We start from the raw sequence: 19,878 nt of genomic DNA on the forward strand, positions 1-19,878 counted from the left end.
GCAGAGTGACACGAGGAAAAGGGCAAGGTGGTCAGTCTTGTCCTGCTTTCAGTGCCACCAGGTGTGGAATGGCTTTATTTGGAGTTTGGACATCGAGTGTGATCTAAGAGCAGTGGAGGGATTCCCAACACCTCTGAAAGATAAAGATCCAGTCCCTAAGTAAGCCAGGAACTGCATACTTGTGTATCTAAGTGACCATTGCCCTTCTCCTCTCTGGCAGCCTGCTCTCAGACCTTAGCAAGCATTGAACCAATGCAGGACACTCGTGTGTGTCCAGCTTGTGTTCTTCCACTCAGATTTTTTTAATTTATCCTCTTCCATCAGCTGTGTCTCTGCAGGCATTACCCATAAATGTTTGAGGATGCAGGACCAATGACAAATTCACGTTGCTACTTCCATCAGCTGTGTTTCACACACAGTAACATAAACTTTTGCCCCTGAGGATCCCAAATATGACAAATTTGTATTTCAGGGTGCTCTGCACCTGGCAGTATGTCCTCAGCAATATCCCACGGTTCAACAGGTTTTGTGCCACTTCAGATGGCAGGGGCATAGCCAGAACCTGCCAGAGCAGAGTCAAATAAGGATTCACCCACCACAGTGCCCCAGCCCTGGTCCTGAGGGATGGTGGTGGGCTCAAGGGAGGCTTTGGCAGGTCTGGCTGTCCCCAGTGCACCTGTCCAGCCATAAGCACCAGAGCCTGCTTCTTCCAGGGAAAGCAAATCCTGAGCTGGAACCGGGGAATGTGGCCCCTCCTCCAGAGGAGCTGCCCCGGTGTGCCCAGGGGACACTTGAGAGCAGATTTTAGCAAATAGGCACCCAGTCTGCAGAGGAGACAGTGAATGAGCTAATGGCAGCCTTTTAGGTTTCCTTTTGCCATTGAAAGAGACTTCTTTTAGCAAATCTTGGGAGAGGGAGGGCAAGAGAATTGAGTTTAATGAAAAGCACTTAAAAGCAGCAGGGCTTTTGTCATGGGTTAAGGGATTTACTGAGACTCCCCGACTGAGGGAGGAGGAAGACAAAGGCAATTAGCCTGCTGTCCCACCCTGAGAGTCCCCAGTCCCCTATAAATGCCAAGGCCATGCCTGGATTGGGCAGTTCTCCATGACAATGAGCCTCTCCCCAGCCCGGCTCAGGTGATGGCCCTGAAGCCCGGGGCATAGCCCACTCCCGGGGAAATCAGCCGAGAATTGTCCTTCTTAGGAGAAAGGCTCAAACTTCAGGCCTCCATCCTCTCTGCTCTGGCAGCTCCGTGGGGATCATCCCTTAACCAGCCCTTCACAGAACCTCTGGCTTTAGGGGAGCAGTGATTTCGTGCAATTAGCTGGTAGCCCACGGATCCCAGCTGCTGGCCACTAAAGTTAAGCATCACGAGAAGTCTCATCTTTGCTTGTTTTCTCCACTCTTTTTTAGGCACCCAGAGAGGTGCCTCCCCGGCTGTGGTACTGATAAAAACGAGAGCAGGCTCCCGGTACTAAAGCGATTTCAGCATTTATTATATGGAAAAGAAAGCCTAAAGCAAGGGGGCCCGCGGGCCGAGCAGGAGCGTTCCCATCGAGGATGCAGCGCTGGGTCTTCTTTTCAGCAGCGATGTAGGAATGTCCCCGATGTCCCAGAGGGAGCAGCACAGATTCAGTGGGTCAGAAGCCCCTTTTTATCCTGTTTTTTGTTCCTTTGGATTGGTTTCTTTTTGGATCCTTCATTTGCATGAAGATTTAAGGCGCTTGATTGGCCCATTAGAGTTCTGTCCAGGCTGGCTCCTTTCGCTTGGGGGGGGTGGTGCACTTTACTTAGGTGTATTATGGTATGAGTACAGTATTTCTTATAACGACCCTTTTAACCCTTTTTACAATATAATAACCAAACTAACAGTAAATGCTTAACGACTTTTACAGCGGTTTCTACCTATTTTTAACAGTACTGAGAAACCATGGTTGTGCTGATGACTGCAAATTCAGCTGCCTGGTACCTCTGCCACACTCCCAGCACGCACAACTCCTAGAAAAGGCATTCCCCTCTGGAACAGAAGCACAGTCCAGAGGCATTTCCAGAGGTGTGTTGGGTCAGTAACACAGATGCTTGTTTATTGAAGCAAGTGCAACCCTCGATGAAGGGGAGAGAATGATGAGGACGACTCATCATCTTATTAGAAGGTTAATGAATTCCTTTATTATACTATACTATATACATTATATTCAAACTGAATTTGCTTTGTACTTACTCTTGCTCACACTGCACAGAACTGCTCTCGTTTCTGACTGCCTGACAGTCCTGACACAGACTCGCTTTTGGCCCTGACAAGCCAAGGGAACAAAACATTTTTACTCTAGGTAAACAATTTCTATATTGTATTTTACTCTGGCGCTACACAGGTACAGCAAGAGGGATAAGAATTATGTCTTTCTTCTTCTCTGCTTGTCTCACAACCTCTCTCTGTTCACAGGGCATGTGAACACCACACTTGCTGGTTCCTACGTGTGGCATTTCTCCAGCACGGGGTGGTTTAACCCTGCTCAGCGCTGGCCTTATCGACCTGCCAGACCCACTGCAGGTCTGCACTTGAGCTGCCCCTCACTACAAAGGCTCTGCCAGCACGGCTGGATCGGCCCCGGCCCCTGGAGAAGACCCGGCTCCCACCAGCAAAGGGAGCTGCGGTGCCAGGGGAGCAGCGGCCGTGCGGGGCGCTGGGAGGGAATTCCAGAGGCAGAACAGAGCCACCCGAGCTGGGAGGGCATCCCAGAGGCAGAACAGAGCCACCCGAGCTGGGAGGGGATCCCAGAGGCAGAACAGAGCCACCCGAGCTGGGATGGGATCCCAGAGGCAGAACAGAGCCACCCGAGCTCGGAGGGGATCCCAGAGGCAGAACAGAGCCACCCGAGCTGGGATGGGATCCCAGAGGCAGAACAGAGCCACCCGAGCTGGGTTTCATCCCCCGCCAACTCCTTCAGAAGCGGGGCTTCAATTACCGCCACTGGCCGTGGGCTGTGGTTTGCTGCTGCTCTGAAGGTGGAGGCTTTGATTTGCCCTGTCGCCCACCAAGTCCGTGGAATTTGGCCGCAGTGTGTTGTTGCCTGTACAGAAGGTTTTATTGCCTTTTTTTTTTTTTTTAATGGTGATTAAGGGTGATTTTTCCCGAAAATTTTTTTAATAGTTCAAATGATACAACAGTGTTTGTAAACAAGTATCCCTGCCCTTGCCCTCTCTCTATTTCTAGAGATAAAAAAAAAAAAATTAAAAAATCATCAGACTTCTTAAGATAGGCCCTGCAAACCCTGCAGATCTACCAGACTCTGAGTGTGATGCACCTAATTCTGCCCAGCTCAAAAATGGAAGCTGGTCCTGTCATTCTTGTTCTGATAGCACACAAAATAACTAATTTTTTAGCTTGACCAAAGAGAGTCAAGAGGAGAATCAGGCCTGGCTGATAGTCCAGGGATGGCTGACACCTCAGCTAGAAATAGCTGTGACAGATGGAGACTGCAATAATTGAGAAATTGATATTTCTCCTTAGCTTTTAGAAAGTAAAAAGTTTTATTGGCCTGTTAGAAAATCCCTTCAAAACTAATTTTTGTTCCAAATTTTTTTTTTCTGATTGCTGACAGAAGGAAAACATGGATTTGCCTTTTCTTTTTTGTCCTGTTGGGCAGAAATCTCCATCAAGCTGAATTTCCTCCCCTGTTCCCCCACTCAACATTTTCTACTAAAAAGAAGGTTGACGGAACGTTTTTGACCAAATTACTGAGTGCAATATTCACCTGGGGAAGGTGACGAGAATTTGCCCCTCAAGGAATAACTGAAGTGTGATGTAAAACATCAAAGGTGTTATTTTTTTTTTTTTTTACCTTATACCTGAGCTATCTCTGAATCATATCAAATAATCTTCTCGTTTCATAACACCATACAATGCAGGCTAAAAGTGTATGTGATCTGCTTTGTGTACTGCTGAATGGATGATTAAACTCTCTTACCTGAGGGATAGTCATCCAGAGCCTGCCCCAAACACAGTGAAGTCAGGGGAAAGACTCCCTCTGACTTCAGAGGGCTTTGAGCAGACCCATAATCAGCCAGGCTCTCAAACACTTCAGGTGGTGTCTGTGAGACTGCCCGGGGACACGTAAAAGCAGCTAAAGGTTGCACATTTGTGAAATGAATGTTGCAGGCCTGATCCAGGGATTGGCTGCCCTAGGAGAGCAGAAATTGTCTCCCTGTCTGCCCCAGCTCCTGGGATCATTTCCCCTTCCCTGCAGTCCATTGTGTCTGGAATTTACTGACAAAGAAAAGCTCTCGCCATGCAGCCGATCCACGTTTGCCATAACAGTAACAAATCAGGTTAGGACTGATGGTGAACCTGCCTTCAGACCCTTGAAGGGGCGCTGGTTAATTTATATCTAATTTATATCTAATTTATATCTAATTAAATAGTGGAGCTGAGCTGGGCGATTTCCCTCCCAGACCTGTTCAGGGGTTGACAGAACCCACACCTCACCCCACCACTCCACAAAGGGTGGTCCTGGAAGGCACAGGGGTGGTGCCTCAACTCCGAAACTGTGGAGGGAGTCAAAGAGAACACAGAGCAGAACCAAGCTTGGGCTTCCTTCAGCAGACTGAATGATACTCAAACAGGGATAAATTACATTCCCCTTGGGTGGAAATGACATTTTCACTCACATAAATGTTTTAGTCTAGACGATGGACATCTAATGAAGCTGCCAGGCAGCAGGTTCAGAGCACACCAGAGGAGGAGGAGCCTTACAGGTGATGGAGATACCATGAGATCTCCTAGAGGAGAATGGGTATCACCCTAAAAAAAAAAATAGCTGGCTAAGTAAGAGCAGACAAGTTGATCTCTGCAGCTGCCTGAAGGGCTAATTCAGGCCAAGCTTTTAGACTCCCCCAGGGCAGTAATTCATGGATATCTGCAGATATGGGGCATCTGTCATGTGGGGTCATGTATCTGGTTACAAATCGTAGCATGACCACCAGAGAAGGAGGTTTCACAGCAAGACACAGCCCTAATCCATAAGTGAGCATCCTTTGTCATGGGAGAAGAAAGCTCCTGCTGGGCAATTTCTTTGAGGTGGAATAGGAAGTTTTGGGGAGCTTTTTTACTCATTTTATTCCTGTTCATGCATTTTTGCAATCTGTTCAAGCACCTTCCAGCAATGCAGCATGATCAGTGTATTCTCTTTTGCCTGCTGCTAGAACTGCTCATGAAGTGTAAATCTTTTGGGTTTAGTGACCTGCTGAGCCACTTAGATGCTCACAAATCAGTGGGATGGAAAGGGGTCCATCCAAGGGTGCTGAGGGAACTGGCAGAAGAGCTCACCAAGCTCCTCTCCATCATTTATCGTCAGTCCTGGTAAGTGGGGAGGTCCCAGCTGGAGGTGCCAATGTGACACCAATCCACAAGAAGGGCTGGAAGGAGGATCCAGGGAAGTACAGGCCTGTCAGCCTGACCTCAGTGCCAGCCAAGGTTATTGAGCAGATCATCTTGAACGTGATCACACAGCACATACAGGAGAGGCAAAGGATCAGACTCAGCCAGCAAAGGTTTTGGAAAGACAGGTCCTGCCTGACCAACCTGATCTCCTTTTATGACCAGGTGACCTGCCCAGTGGATGAGGGGGAGCCTGTGGATGTGTCTACCTGGACTTAAGCAAAGCCTTTGACACAGTCTCCACAGCACATTCCTGGAAAATCTGGCAGCCCATGGCTTGGTCAGGTGCCCAGAGAGGTGCTGGAGTCAATTCCTGGAGGTGTTTAAGGAAAGACTGGATGTGGCACCCAGTGCCATGGTCTGGTTTACACAGTGGTGTTCAGCCATAGGATGGACTCAATTATCTCAGTCAGGGTCTTTTCCAACCTAATTGTCTCTGTGATTCTGGTTTCAGGGAAATACTGTTTCTTTTTAATCCTGAGAGTCTGCTCTCCTGTTCTCCTAGAACAAGCTGTTTGTGAAGGACATCCTGGCTGGAGATGGCAGGAGGTGAGAGCTGTGGTGCGCTGAACTTTGCAGCTCCACTGTCCCCAGCACCTGGGGCAGCAGTTTTGGACTGAGCTCAAATCTTTATTTGGGTCAGGAGCATCAAAACCATCAGATGTCTCAGTGGCAGAAGGTTGGACAACCTTTTCTGGGCAGCAGGAGTGCTGCACTCCTGAGACAGCTGTGGTGAGATGCCCTGGCCTTGCACTGCTGCAGCTTCTTTAGGGCCCTCATTTGGACCAGAGATCATCCTCAAGCTCAGGGAAACACAGTTACATCCTGGTTAAGACAATGTGAGTTTTGTGGCTTTCACAAGCAAAGGGAAAATAAACCACAGTCTCTTCAGACAGATCTCTCAGCTGATGAGAAAGGTAGGGGGGACTTTCCCTGCTTGCACACGTGAGCTGATGAGGAGCAGCTGGGCTCTGTAGCTGAGGCAGTGTGTGACTACATGTGGGCAGAGATTGTCAAATGATGATAAGAGCTGTCATACTTCAGTAGAGAAAAAATTAGTGTCTTCCTCCTCTCCAACATTTGTCCCTTATCCTTGGCAGCACGGTGGAGCAGCAGACCTGACAAGAAACCAAGGAGACCCTTCAAGGAATCAGGGAATATGTTTATTATAATGGAAAAAGGGGTGGTATTTATTTTCACTGTCCCAGGCAGGGAATATGTGAGCAGTGGCAATGAGAATGTTATGAATGTTAAGGTCATTTAGCAAAACTCTGGATGCTGTTCTATTCCAGACAGCAGCTGCTTGTCCCAGTGTGAAACCTCATTCCCTTCCCTGAAAAGGTGACAATCCAAAGAGACAAGTATGACTGAGGAAGTGTTACAGGGTCTGTTTTATTGCAAGGGGTCAAGGAACATCATGGGAAAGTGATTTGTCAAAGGTCACACAGTGCTGTGGCAGAGGAAGGTGTCAAATCCAGACTTTGCAATGCCTCCACCACTGAACAGTCCCTGCTGAGTCAGTCTGAAACCCTCTGGCATGACTGTAAAATCACCCTTCCTTCGTGCTGTTACAGGAAAGCACAAAAAATCCCAGCATTTCTTGCCTAAATCTTATCTGTAGTGGCTTCACACAGAGGCATGGATTCTGCTGGGGAAACATCAGCTCTGCCCAGGAAATCCTGCAGCATTTAATCTTCCTCCCTCCAAACCCCACAAGTGACCTGCACATCCAGGGTTCCCTCCCAAGGGATTCTCATAGGGTGTAAGACCTGGTCTTAGCCACAGGACAACTGGAAATGTGCTAAATCTGCCACAAATAATACCAGCAGCTGAGAGATGCAGTGACCAGAAACTTGTGATCCCTTTCCACACATTACAAATCTGCCCAGGTTTTGCAGTGAGAACATTTAGTTTGCACACCACAGTATTAGAACAAAGGGTTAAAATGCCTTATGAGCTGAATCCTGCCCTGGAGATCTGATAATCTAATTACAGCAGTTCAAGTCCCTTCTCTACCCCCAGTGCAAACCTCTTTGCATCCAGGAGTGATACCAATCTTATTCCACCCAGTTTGAGCTCTCTCCAAGCAGCAGCCTTGCTTGCACATGTGCAGCTCCATCAAGACACTCCAATGCCCTAGGAGCATCCATTCTTCCTGTTCCTGAGGGTGGAGGGATATTTTTCCTCTGGACAGATGAGGTCCTGAACTCTGGTGAAATGCTTTGGGTGCAGGAGTGCTGCATTCCTCCTTGCCACTAGCAATCTGTTTCCACCATAAGTCAAAGGATGCCCAGAGTTTTTGTGAGGAGTGTGCTGGAAGCAGGAGGAAGGACGACTTATGAACTGATCTCTTTTCCTAGCCAAGTCACTCTGACTGGATCCTCAGCTGCTAGGAGGTGTTTGCTTAATACATCTAGGAAAATATTTCAATTTGCAGCAGAGGAACTGCCCCGGCTCCCTTCATGTCAGACATCCAGGTGGGACTCAGTCCCTGAGCTCCCCTGCCGTGCACAGCCCATTTCCCTGCTGCTGACAGGACCTGGCCACCCTGCTCACCTGCAGACACCCACCTGCAGACATGTGTGATCCAGTGTCTCACCTGCAAGCTGCATCCTGCCCTCCCTGCCCACCTACATGCTTCAGATCCCCACCAAAACTCCCCAGCTCTTTCTAACAGTGGGATTGGTTTCACCAGCTTCAGGTGTTCCCAGCACAGAATGTCAGATGTCTGCATCTGAGCTAATCACCCTTTGAACTGATAGAGAAATTGGAGTGGTGCACCTGCTTGTATTTTCTTTTAATTTTTTTTTTTTACTTTTTCTTCAGGAATGGATTAATTTGTCCCTAGATCCCTACTGCCAATGGAGAGATTTGCTTTAGGTGGCTCAGTTCCCTCTCCACAGTAAAATAAATGTGATTAAAGTAATCAATGGCAGGGAAACACTTGTACTTCACCAGGCCTGGCCTTCAGACTTCAGACCTGGGAGATGGGAGGGAAGGAGGGGTTAAACAGGATCAGACAGACTCATCAGGAACCATTCATTCATTTCACTGCCCATGGAAGAGGCCTTTTCTTTGCTTTGCTCCAACACCTACAGGAGCCACTGTGTTTCTCCAATTGTTGAAGGAATGAGGCCAAGTCCCTCTTCTGATGCAAATCCCTTTGGCTGCATCCTGTCATTCACAGTATGGACAACTTCATTTTCTCTGAAAGCAGCCCAGGGAGCCACGCTGGGCCCAGGGTGGCTGAGTGACACCAAGAAATGGGATTCAGTGGCCCTGATTGTGAAATGCTGCTCAAGCAGTGGAGAGGAACAGCCCACATGGACCCTCCTAACCACTGAGTTGCTCCAGCTCTCTCTCACTGGAAGGATGCAGGCAACTTTGCCCAGTGCAGCTTTTCCACTGGCATTGCTGCTTGGAGTCTGTCACACCAGCCCAAAGCTAAGGGAAAATCTTCCTTCTTCCTTGCCAGGGGCCAGAGAGGGAACTCTGTGTTTTCCTCCACTCTCCTCAAGGTTTTCAATTAAGGGGGAAGAAGACCCTCCCAAATTACCCTTTCACATTGTTTTCAAAACCTGCCTGGGGTAGAAAAATCAGGACTGGGCACACCAAATCACATTTGTACTTAAAACTCTTCTGGGTTTACAAAGTTTTTCCAAATCTTAATTGCATTTCTAGTCCTGACACCTGTATTGAAATATACTGTATGTAGCAATTTCAAATTCTTTTCTTTTTCCATAATATTTTTCAAGTCTTCTTGCACTCAGGCAATAAATTCAATTAGGTCCATGGATGTTACTAGAGAGCCAGATTTAATTTTCAGCTTCAGACATTCTTTTCCTTCCTATTTTTATATTTTAATTTTTTCCTTTCTATTTTTTGTAGGTTTTTTTTTTTTTTTTTTAATCTTCTTTATTCTTCATATTCCTTTCCTCCCCTTCCCTCTCTAATCCTATACAGAAGTTACACCAGTACCTGGACTCTGCTCCTTTGCACGTTCCCCTTTCTTGTGTAGGCTGAAACTGCTGGAGGTAGAGGTGTGGCAGTGATGTTTGATCTTATTTCACATTAAAACCCTTCCATCCAGGGCTGATCCCCCCACGCACACCTTCACCTTGAAGAGCATCCTCCTCTGTCGGAGCTCTGCGGGAGCCAGCGGGCAGGGTAAGGTAATTCCTGCTGTAAGGAGGGCTGGCAGGATCAGCCCTCCAGCAGGCTGCCATCCCCACAGGGCATGGAATCTGCAGCCTCCTCCAAAATAAAGGTGAACGTGACAGCACTGCCTGTAGACAGTTCATGCCTCAAAGCATATTCTGGTTCCAGCTGAGGATGAAACCTTACCAGAGCCAGGATTTTGCCTGTGAAAAAATACAGAGGATACTCCCTCTGAGGAGCATTTTGGAATTGCCTGTGTTGTCTCCATTCCTGTGAGGGCGGCATTAGGCACTAAAGAGCCCCTTAATCTGCAGCCTTTTGTCTTCCCAAATGCAAATGGATGGGAGTTATGGTGACTGATTATATAGAGCAGAGAGGCGCTTGCTGTGTGTTAGGGACTGAAAAGATGACTCAGGTGTGAGGAGCGTGCACTCCCTGAGCTGGCAGCCAGGCTGCAGGATTGCCACTGATGCACTCACTGGGATCTAAGCAAATCCTTCCTCTGTGTCACTGCAGTGTTACAAACACTGAATAGTTTCCTCACAACATGCTTTGAATGTCACTAGATGGAAACAGCACTTCAGACCTCTTTTCTGCTCCCTACCTCTGTCATTTTTAGCTCCATTCTCATCTCCAGGAGCTCACAGGGACACCTAGCCCAGCCAGGCAAGCTGCCCTGCTGCAGACATCTCCAGGGAAAGCACAATCCTCTCTCAGTCGGGTCTCCCACAGGACCTCTGGGCACTTTCCCCGTGATGGAGGAGCCAGCAGCTCAGAGGAGGAAAGGCTGGGAGCAGCAAACCTTGGAGTGCTCTTTACATGGCATGTCCATGCTGGGCACAGATCATGGAATCACAGAATGGTTTGGGTTGGAAGGGACCTTAAAGATCATCCAGTTCCAGCCTCTGCCATAGACAGGGACACTTTCCACTAGACCAGGTTGATTACAGCCCCATCCATCCTGGTCTGGAACACTTCCAGGGACGGGGCAGCCACAGCTTCTCTGGGCAACCTGTTCCCAGTGTGTCTCACCACAGTCACAGTAAAGAATTTCACATTTTAAGTGGAAGAGAAGTGAAAGCCCCTGCCTGTGCAGGGTGACTTTACAGGCAATATCCATAGCAGGGAAAACAGGAAAGGTCATGTCTGTTCCCAAGGCATGAAGAGGTCACCCAGCCCCATTTGACCACAGGCATGGTAGCTGGAGCAACCAGTCCTAGGCCTGGTCCCTGTAGTGCCTTCAAGCTTTCCTTTGAACAGGTTCCCAGTGGAGTCCTCCTCTGTGGTGTTTCATGGGCTGTTCATTGGCCAGTGGAGGAACCAAATTTTGGCTCCTGTGGCCACAGGTACCACCACCACCACTGGTGAACACCCAGAGATCAGTGCTCCTTCAGTCCCTCCTTCACCAGCAGGTTGGATGGGGGTACTTGAACATGGAAAAGACATGAACAGCTATGAGAAAAAAATCATCAAACACCATTAAAAATATCAGGGAGTGAATGAGACACACAGAGAGTGATTCAGTGTGAATAGCATGGCAGACAAGCCAGAAACATGACCAACACCTAGAGGTATGAAGAGTCAAAGACAGGGATGGAATGCAGAGGATTGTGCTAGTACTGTGAAACTAAATACAATCAGCTGAAGTAGAATGGTTGCTCCCCAGCTCCTCCACTCTGCTATTTGTGATAATTTTAAAAACAATATTTGCCAGAGATATAAAATGGCCCACTGGAGAACACTGAAGGTTTCTGAGGATGAGTGGTTTCTGTACCTGCTCCTACATCTCCTAATCATTCAGCATTTAACATCACCTCAGTAACAAACAGCCTGCCATGTGTCTCCAGCTTTCTGAGGGTCTGTGGCTGTTTCACTCTCCTCTGCTGCACCCACACTGAGCACAGGAGTCCAGGAGTCCTTTCCCTAGCAAATTGGGATGTCTGGTAAAGCCTGGTAATGTGCTTCGTGATTATTGATCCATTTGTCTCAGCAAGTGCTTTTCTGGCTTCATCAGGGCTCTTCAGACTATGGGGAAGGACAATATTTCCCCTCTACATTAAAGGGTAAATTCTTGTGGAAGCAAGGACTTGCATTGAAATTACAGCTGGGGACCATGCAGGGTGGTGTGTTCCTCAGCTGGAGTGGCTCCAGCCCCTCAGTGTCCTTCCTGAACTGAGGGGCCCAGAGCTGGACACCCCGAGTTTGGCCTCACCAGTGCCAGCACAGGGGACAGTCACTGCTCTGGTCCTGCTGGTCACACTGCTGCTGACACAGGCCAGGTGCCTTTGTCCTTCTTGGGACAGACTGGCCACTGTTGACCAGCACCCCCAGGGCCTTTTCTGCTGGGCCACTTTCCAGCCACTCTGCCCCCAGCCTGGAGCTCTGCAGGAGGTTGTTTTGGCCAAAGTGCAGACCCAGCTTGGCCCTGTTGAAGCTCAGACCATTGGCCTTGGTCCATCCATCCATCCATCCTGTCCAGATCCCCTGCAGAGCCTTCCTGCCCTCCAGCAGATCAACATTCCCACTCAGCTTGATGTCATCTCCACACTGACTGAGGGTACCTCCCTCCCCTCATCCAGATCATCAATGAAGAGATTAAACAGAACTGGCCCCAGAAGTGTTCCCCTGGAGAACACCAGTTGTGACACCCCACCAGCTGGATGTGGCTCCATTCCCCACTGCTCCCTGGGCCTGGCCATCCAGACAGTTCTTCACCCAGCAAACTGTGAACCCATCCAAGCCATGAGCAGCCAGTTTCTCCAGGAAAACACTCCAGGAAACAGTGTCAAAGGTTTTCCTAAAGTCCAGGTAGACAACATTCACAGCCTTTCCCTCATCCACTTAGAGTGTCACCTTGTCAAGAAGGACATCAGATTATTCAAGCAGGACCTGCCTTTCACAAGACTGCTGGAGGAGTCACTGCCACCCTTAGACTCTATCTCAATTTAACTGAAATTCATCTTGGACACTTCTTTTTTGGTGGGTTACCTCGACAGTGACTCCTATCCATCCTATCCACATTAGGCGTAGTCCTAAGTGTGGAATATCCCAGTTAGCTGTGGCTCCAAGGCCATGGCAAGGTGGCAATGTAGTGTCATCAGCACCCCAAATGTCCTGTGGCTGGATAACATCTGGCCACTGTCAGTTCCCACAAGGACATGTGACATAACATGGACATAACCTGAACATGCGCCACGGTGGCTGGGTACCCACATCTTCCCCTGCTCCCATGTCCTGCCACCATAAACACAGATAATCCCCAGCTCATGCTCAATCAGTCCTTCTGAAACCACTTCATGGGCTCAAATTTAAGCTCTGCTTTATGACCGAGGGAGCACAATCCTTGCAAAGCCCCAGTAATCATAATACATGGAGGCAGAATTGATACATGTGGGCTTTTTCTATCACTCAATTAAATGGTTAGTTTATGCAACATGCCGTCTTTTTGAATCAAAGCTGGGTCACTGTTAGGCTGAGGTAACATTAATTATTTTTCCGCTTGTCGGATCCCATGAAAAGGATGTGAAAATGGCCTGTTTATGAAAGAGTGCGGGCAAAGGCTGTGAGCTGATTATGTCAAACATATTCAAAGCTTCCTCTGCAAAAGGGATTGTGATCAACAAAGCATAGCCCACACCTGCACCCACTTCACAATGAAAGTTGTTAGGACCATGAAGCTATTGGGGGGAAAGAGAGGTTGCATTAACCCTTTTGGGGAGTGGGATCCTCCATTGTAGGGTTCACACACATGCACAAAGTTGCTTTTCTTAATCCCTCAAGGAGATCCCAGGAACATTACTCCAGGTGCAAAACCAGTCTTTCTCACCTAAGTTTTGCTATCCATTGGTTTTCTAAACTGGATGGAACTACCAGATTGATGGATTTCCTCCTGCTCTTTGCTGGGTTCCAAGAGAAATTGCAGAGAAGAGCTGTTTGTGCTGAAAGAACAGGAAAGCACTGCAAGCTCAGGCCCCAGTCCCAAAAGTTCTGTTCAGGGCAATCCTGGCACCCTCAGGGCAAGTGCCTATCACAGGGATCAGAGTGCTGGAGTCAGGCCACCTCCTTAATAAAAAATGTATCTGCCTGGAAGGCAGGAAGAGAGGGAGGTGTGCTCTCAGGGAAAGCTGAACTTCATCCCAACTGCAGGGTAGTTACCATACCCCATTTTTTTTAACCTACCCCATTTTCTTGCAGCCATGTTGGTTAAAGTACTGCTGGATAAGATGGTCTGAATTCAGCAATGAGCCTGGCTGGAGCAGGAGATTGGACCAGAGTTGTCCCGTGGTCCCCACCAACCCAGGTGATGCTGTGATAGACAGAGCTGTGTCCTCATGAATTCTCATGAAATTCACAAGACTCAGGGCAACCTTGCATGTGCTGCTCTGTGTGGGAAGATGGGACAATACAGTGTGCCAGTACCTCCCTCTACATGCTGAGTATCTGCTCTCCCTTTTCTCATTTGGGTGGCAATGCTCAAGAAAACAGATTTACAGCACGTGTGACCTCCCTGACAGTCCGTGGTGAACCCTGGCCAGGTCACAGTGCAAGCTCAAAAGGCAAAGTGGGTGCAGTCACCTGGCATTTTCCTGCAGCACCCCAGGAATTGTGCAGGAAAGAGTTCAACATTCAGAGTCCTGACATCTGGCCAGAAATGCCTTTTTTTGGAGGTCCCAGAAGGTCACAGTCCCACCTGTGCTGGAATTTTCAGCTCATCCTGTTGGCTGATAGAGATGAGCCCTCCATGAACAGATGAGCTCCATGACAAACTCCTTTGAAGCCATCTGAAATCAACCATGGCGCACAAAATCCACCCCAGGATAAAGATGGTGCTAAAAATTCAAGTTTCTGTTCATGCCTCCTGTTGTTCAGCAGATTTTCCTGGCTCTGTCCTCTAAATCCTTTCTGGCTCCTGTGCCAACTCAGTATTATCTTATGGCAAGACCTGGGACAATCCTTTAATTCAGCAAAACTTCTACTGATTAATGCAAGAATTCTGCCTTAATAAGGATGCCATAAACTAATTGCATTTGTTCTAATTAATGCTCCTGAGGGGAGATCTAGAAATGTCCTGCTAAGCATCACATAATATAAAACCAGATTAGGGAAAATCTCCACCTGACTCTTATCAAGTTTGAAGTTTTCCCTGATTCATTGCATGATGGTAAAGAGAATATTCCTCTTAGATATTAAGACGCTTCCAGAATGATTTTCCCACGTATGCTCATGTAAAATAATGTTGAAATAACTCTACCCTGATTACGGAGCAAAGGTAATTACCTAAATTACTCTAAAACTCATGTTTTAACACCTTCAGGCTGGGTTTTGGAGTTTTTAAAGATTAAATGCTATAAAAAACATTGGCGAAATGCCCTTTGGTTGGGGTCTAGTCATATGTGTGGGGCATGGTAAGTGGAAATGAGCAAAAAAGCAAGGCATGTTGCAAAGAGGTGTCAGTGACTTAGGTAAGAAGGTGAGGAGGTAATTTTTCATTATCAAGTGTTCTCAAAGATACTTTAACCTTGTTTGGAAACAAACAATCAAACAAAACCTCCAAATACATAATCTAGGAATCCTCATAATTAGCATGGAGCAAGGAAAAGTGAGTTTTGTAAACAAAAACTCAGCTAAGAAACTATTCTTGATTAATATGAACAGCAGTCATTGGGATAATTGTTTTATTTTAAAATCCTTCTTTTTTTTTTCTTTTGACAATCTAAATCCCTTCCCTCAGGAGTTTAAAATAGCTTCAAATATTTAAAAGGAGCAGAGGGTGAGAGCACACTTTAGTTTAACAAATGCTACAAGCTCTTTTGAGAACATAATGAAATACATTATAAATGATGGAGAATAGTCACTATTTGATTGTAATTATGTAGAAATACACCAGCTCTCTCAATAGTATTTGTGAGGGTCATTACACAAATCAGACTATGGCTTTCTGCACAATAGTTGGTTCAATCATGAACACACCTCTTTAGAAACCAGAATTTACCACTTGCAGGATATTCTCTTGTTTCAGTTATTTATTCCTAAAACTTTAATGAAAAGCTAAAATACCATAATTTTCCTGGAAATTGTATCCTGCAGAATGTTCATATATTGAAAGTGACAGCATGTGGACATATTTTCAATACTTTTTTTTCCAAAATCTTAGTGTTTTAATGCACTAAATCTTAAGCCAAACATTTAAGCCAAAATGTTTGATTTTGAATTTTTTTCCCCTTAGGAAAAGAATTTAAAAAAGCTTTTTAAATTAATAACTACTCATGAAAATTTTATGGTGAGAAAACATAAGCAAGATAAGACCAAACCAGCTTTTAAAGGAACATAAATATTTGCGAAAAAATGTAAACATGAACCCTGTCTGAAGGAAAGTTTCTGGTTCCAGGATGTGGCATTTACAAGCAATCCCCTCCTCTGGCTGAGAGCAGCTGCTAATGCCAGTGGCCCTTGGCAGCCTCTGCAGCTTCTGTCCCTGCAGTCTCCCCTGCAGGTGGGACCTTGCCAGCTCCAGGCAGTGAGAAATTGTGCTGGACACCAGGGCAACATGGCCAGTGAGGCTTCTTGACCTGGAGAGTCGCTTTTCCGGAAAATTATTTCTGCTCCAGGAGCAGCAGCCAAGGTGCGGCGTGCTCAGGGGCCAAGTAGGTGACACTCACCTGATCACAGGCAGGTGTCTGCCCAGCCCCTTGCTCCATCTGAGCCAGCCCCGGGCTCCTCTTCTCATCAGGGGAGAGAAACTGGATTTCTCAGAGCCTCTTTAATTCAATACCTGCATCTGGCTGATGAAACAAGCCGTGCCTGACAGCTCAGACATCTTCCATACAGACATCTGCAATTAGGCAAGGTGAGTCCTGACTATCTATCCACAACTGATTTGGCTATTCGTCTTCCTTTCCCTTGGAAAACCACTGGAACACCTGATAACCAGTTCAGGAGCAGGAGATCTCCTCAGGCACTGCCCACAACATTTACCCACTGTGGCATCTGGGACATCAGCACCATATGCTGCCTCTCCTCAGCCTTTTTCTCCTTCAGCATGGAACCAAAGTGAGGACTCAAACCCTGCAATAGCACAGATATAGGAGCTACAGTATGAATATAACTCCAAGTAAATTCTATAGGGGCCCCTAACACATCTTTCTGGTGGTTTTGACACATGTGCCCTGAATTATTCATCCCCATGTTCGCATCACACACCCTCATGGAGTAGCAGGGACCCCTCACAGCCTGGCCCAGAAGGTCCAGTATGACTCCACAGGTGATGTCCACAAACCCTGTCCTTAGTCTGGGAATAGGAAGCTGCCATTCTGGCACAAGTGTAAAGCAGAAATGAAGTGTTATTGCCATCTTAGATTGTTCAGCAGCCAAGATAACAACAACAAGTCAGAAGGAAGGAGAGGACGGACCATTATCTGTAACCTCTCTCCTCCTCACTGGTGGTGGTTTTTCATGACATGTGGTTTGTTTTGTTTGGTTTCTTTTCATTGGAGCTGGGTTCCAAACAGGTCATGAATGGAATCAAAAGCTGCTTGCTTACCTTTGGATTTTAACCTGGAGGTGTAGCTTCTCTACCTCTTTTTACTTCTCCTTTTCCCACGTCTTCCTCCAGCATCTCCAGTCGCAGATGCAGTTTCTTCTCAAAGGAAATGCCAGCAGGACATTTAATGACTTTCCCTCTCCTCCAAGGGCTTGACTCATAATTACACATGGAAAGATAAACAAGAGATTATAAGAGAAGTAGTAGGCAGCCAAAACCAAACTGATTTATGTATAGTGTGTGACATATGGCAACGTGAGACAAAATCTCTGGCTTATGGGCACTCTGGCAAGACACGAGTTCATCCTATGGCAACGCCTTGTGTTTGCAGAGCTCCCATTTCTGCTGCTCTGTCCTGGTTTTTTGGTTTTTTTTCACTTCAGGCCTTCAATGAAAGGACCACAATCTTCCTTGGCCAGTTCTGCCTCAAGCTTTGCTTAGACACGTGCACAGGTGAGAACCACACAGTTTCAAGGGATGAAACATTGCATGGAACAATTTTATCCCGTTTACACAGAGGTAGTGATATCCTGTTTATCTGCCTCAGAAGGGAGTGTGAGGGCCAGTTAGTGATTTAAAGCACCATGTAGTTTTTGGTTATTTTTTCTATTGTCATGAAAAGTCAGAACAAAAGAGCAGGCAGTCTGGCTCAGATCACCACTCTGCTGGCCCAGCCACGTCTCCAAGAGGACCAAGAGCAGGAGTTTGGGAAAGGGTTATCAGGATAAATCAAGACCCTTGTCTTTACCTTTACGTAGCCTTCACTTGTTTCTCACTAAGTTGAAATAATAGCAAAGGATTTACTATTGCCTTAATAGCCTTTCCTTTCTTTATCCCTCTTTCCCTGGAATTGAGTCACCATGTGAGACAGGGAGGTCAGGAGGTGTCTGCTGTCAATGGGAAAAACAGCTCTCAGTTAAAGGCAGCAAGGCAAACCTGCTTCCTACAACCAGGAAAGGAGTGGAAATTTCCATGGTGCTTGTGGATCCCACCAGTCTTGCCTGCAAACCCTCTACCTTTGATTCCAAGGTCTCCTCACAATGGACTTTTTAATGCATCGTTCTGCCTTTGATGACTACTGCCAGATTATTTTTCTTATCTGACTTAGGAAAGATCTGACAGGATCAGTTAGCTAGCTCCAGGGTAGGTTCTTTGAAAAGCAATGATTTAACAGGGCTTTCTTTTACCTCCTCTTGGGGTTCTCCAAGCTTTCTGGTTTATCCAGCTCTCTGATACACAGCACTGCCCTCAACGATGCCTGGACAGGCTCGGTTGAGGTGCTGGCACAGCCTGACCCTGTAATTCCTCCCTCAGTGGAGTCATGAGGACGTGGAGAGCATCTCCAAATACTGCCCCAGGACAAGGGGAAGCCTCTTGCGGCAGCGGGGAGGTCCAAGGTGCTTGGAGTTAGCAAGAGGGGAAGCATTGAGTTAATCTGCACTCAAAGTGGCTGCCAGAAAGCTCTGGCTGTGCATTCCTGTCCCCTTTTGGCCTCTGCACAGCCCTCAGCAAGGATGGAGGGAGAAATGATCCCTGCTCAGCTGGAGCTGGATCCCAACAAACACTTGGTGCTCAGTTGGTCCCTGTTGGCTTTAGCCCTTTTCTGACACAGAGATGGAGCAACTGAGAGGCATTTTAAAAACCTTTTATTCCATTTTCAGTCTCATATGAAGGGTGAGACAATACAGATGTTACAATCCATGCCATCACAATCAGAAGTCGACTATTTCCTAATTACAAAACACTGTAAGGGTTTTGTGCTTTTTGTACCACTCCTGAGAGGCTCCCCAGGCTGCAGGGTCTGCTGGGCTGGAGGGGAGATCAGCAGCCACCCCAGCGAGCTGGGACCCTCTCAGGAGAATCAGAGGGACATAAGGTTTCAGGAAACCATGCAGCTGGGTCTCCTCCATGGGAAGGGAGGCCACATGGAGCTCCATGGTGAGCGGTGTGGCTGGAGGAGCCGTGGTGTGGGACTGGTGGCACTGTCAAGCACAGAGTGGCTCACAGAGGGGTCGCATGCTTGAGCAGACCTGAGCAGTTCACAGTCAGAGCTATCAAAGCAATGACCCAGCTCCTTTAACATGCTGTCTGAAATCATGCTCAGAAACTATAACTCAAAATTTTAATGCTCCACTGTACCATTACAAACAGGCCAACAATGATGTTTTACATCCACACGTCACCTTCCACACCAGAGAATCCCATTGGGAAGGTCTGGAGTGAGTTCAGGGAGCTCTGGGGGCTAATGGCATTATGTAAAATGTTCATACAGGCACACAGCAGCTCAGTGAAGTATAATCCTGGTCTCCTTCCAAAGCTGGAAAATTTTTAATGGGGGAAGATAATAATTTCACACACTATGGACATGGAGAGCAGTTAGGATTTACCAAATTTGCTGCCTGTGCCTAAGCTAATGCTCTCACTGTAACCCTGTTGAGCAGAGGGCAGGCAGAGACATCCCATCACCATCCAGACCAGTGGAAGGAGAAGGACAAGACCATTGTTCATCTGCAAGAAGGTGGAGAGACACTCCAGGGTTAGGATGACTGGAAAGCCCTTTATGGAAAAAAGGGAGCCCAGGCAGGAGAGAGGAAAAGAAGCTGTGGGGAGAGGGAGAGGGCTGTGGGAACAGCACAGGGCTTGCAGCAATGGGGCTGCTGGGATGTTTGCCATTGGTCCAGATTGGAGCTGGTGATACAGCAAAGCTCTTTCTCTCTTCATTTTTTGTTATTCAGACAGATAG

This window comes from Pyrgilauda ruficollis, unplaced genomic scaffold (genome assembly GCF_017590135.1).
Source record: "Pyrgilauda ruficollis isolate IOZ18807 unplaced genomic scaffold, ASM1759013v1 scaffold1, whole genome shotgun sequence".
In the NCBI taxonomy this organism is placed as follows: domain Eukaryota; kingdom Metazoa; phylum Chordata; class Aves; order Passeriformes; family Passeridae; genus Pyrgilauda; species Pyrgilauda ruficollis.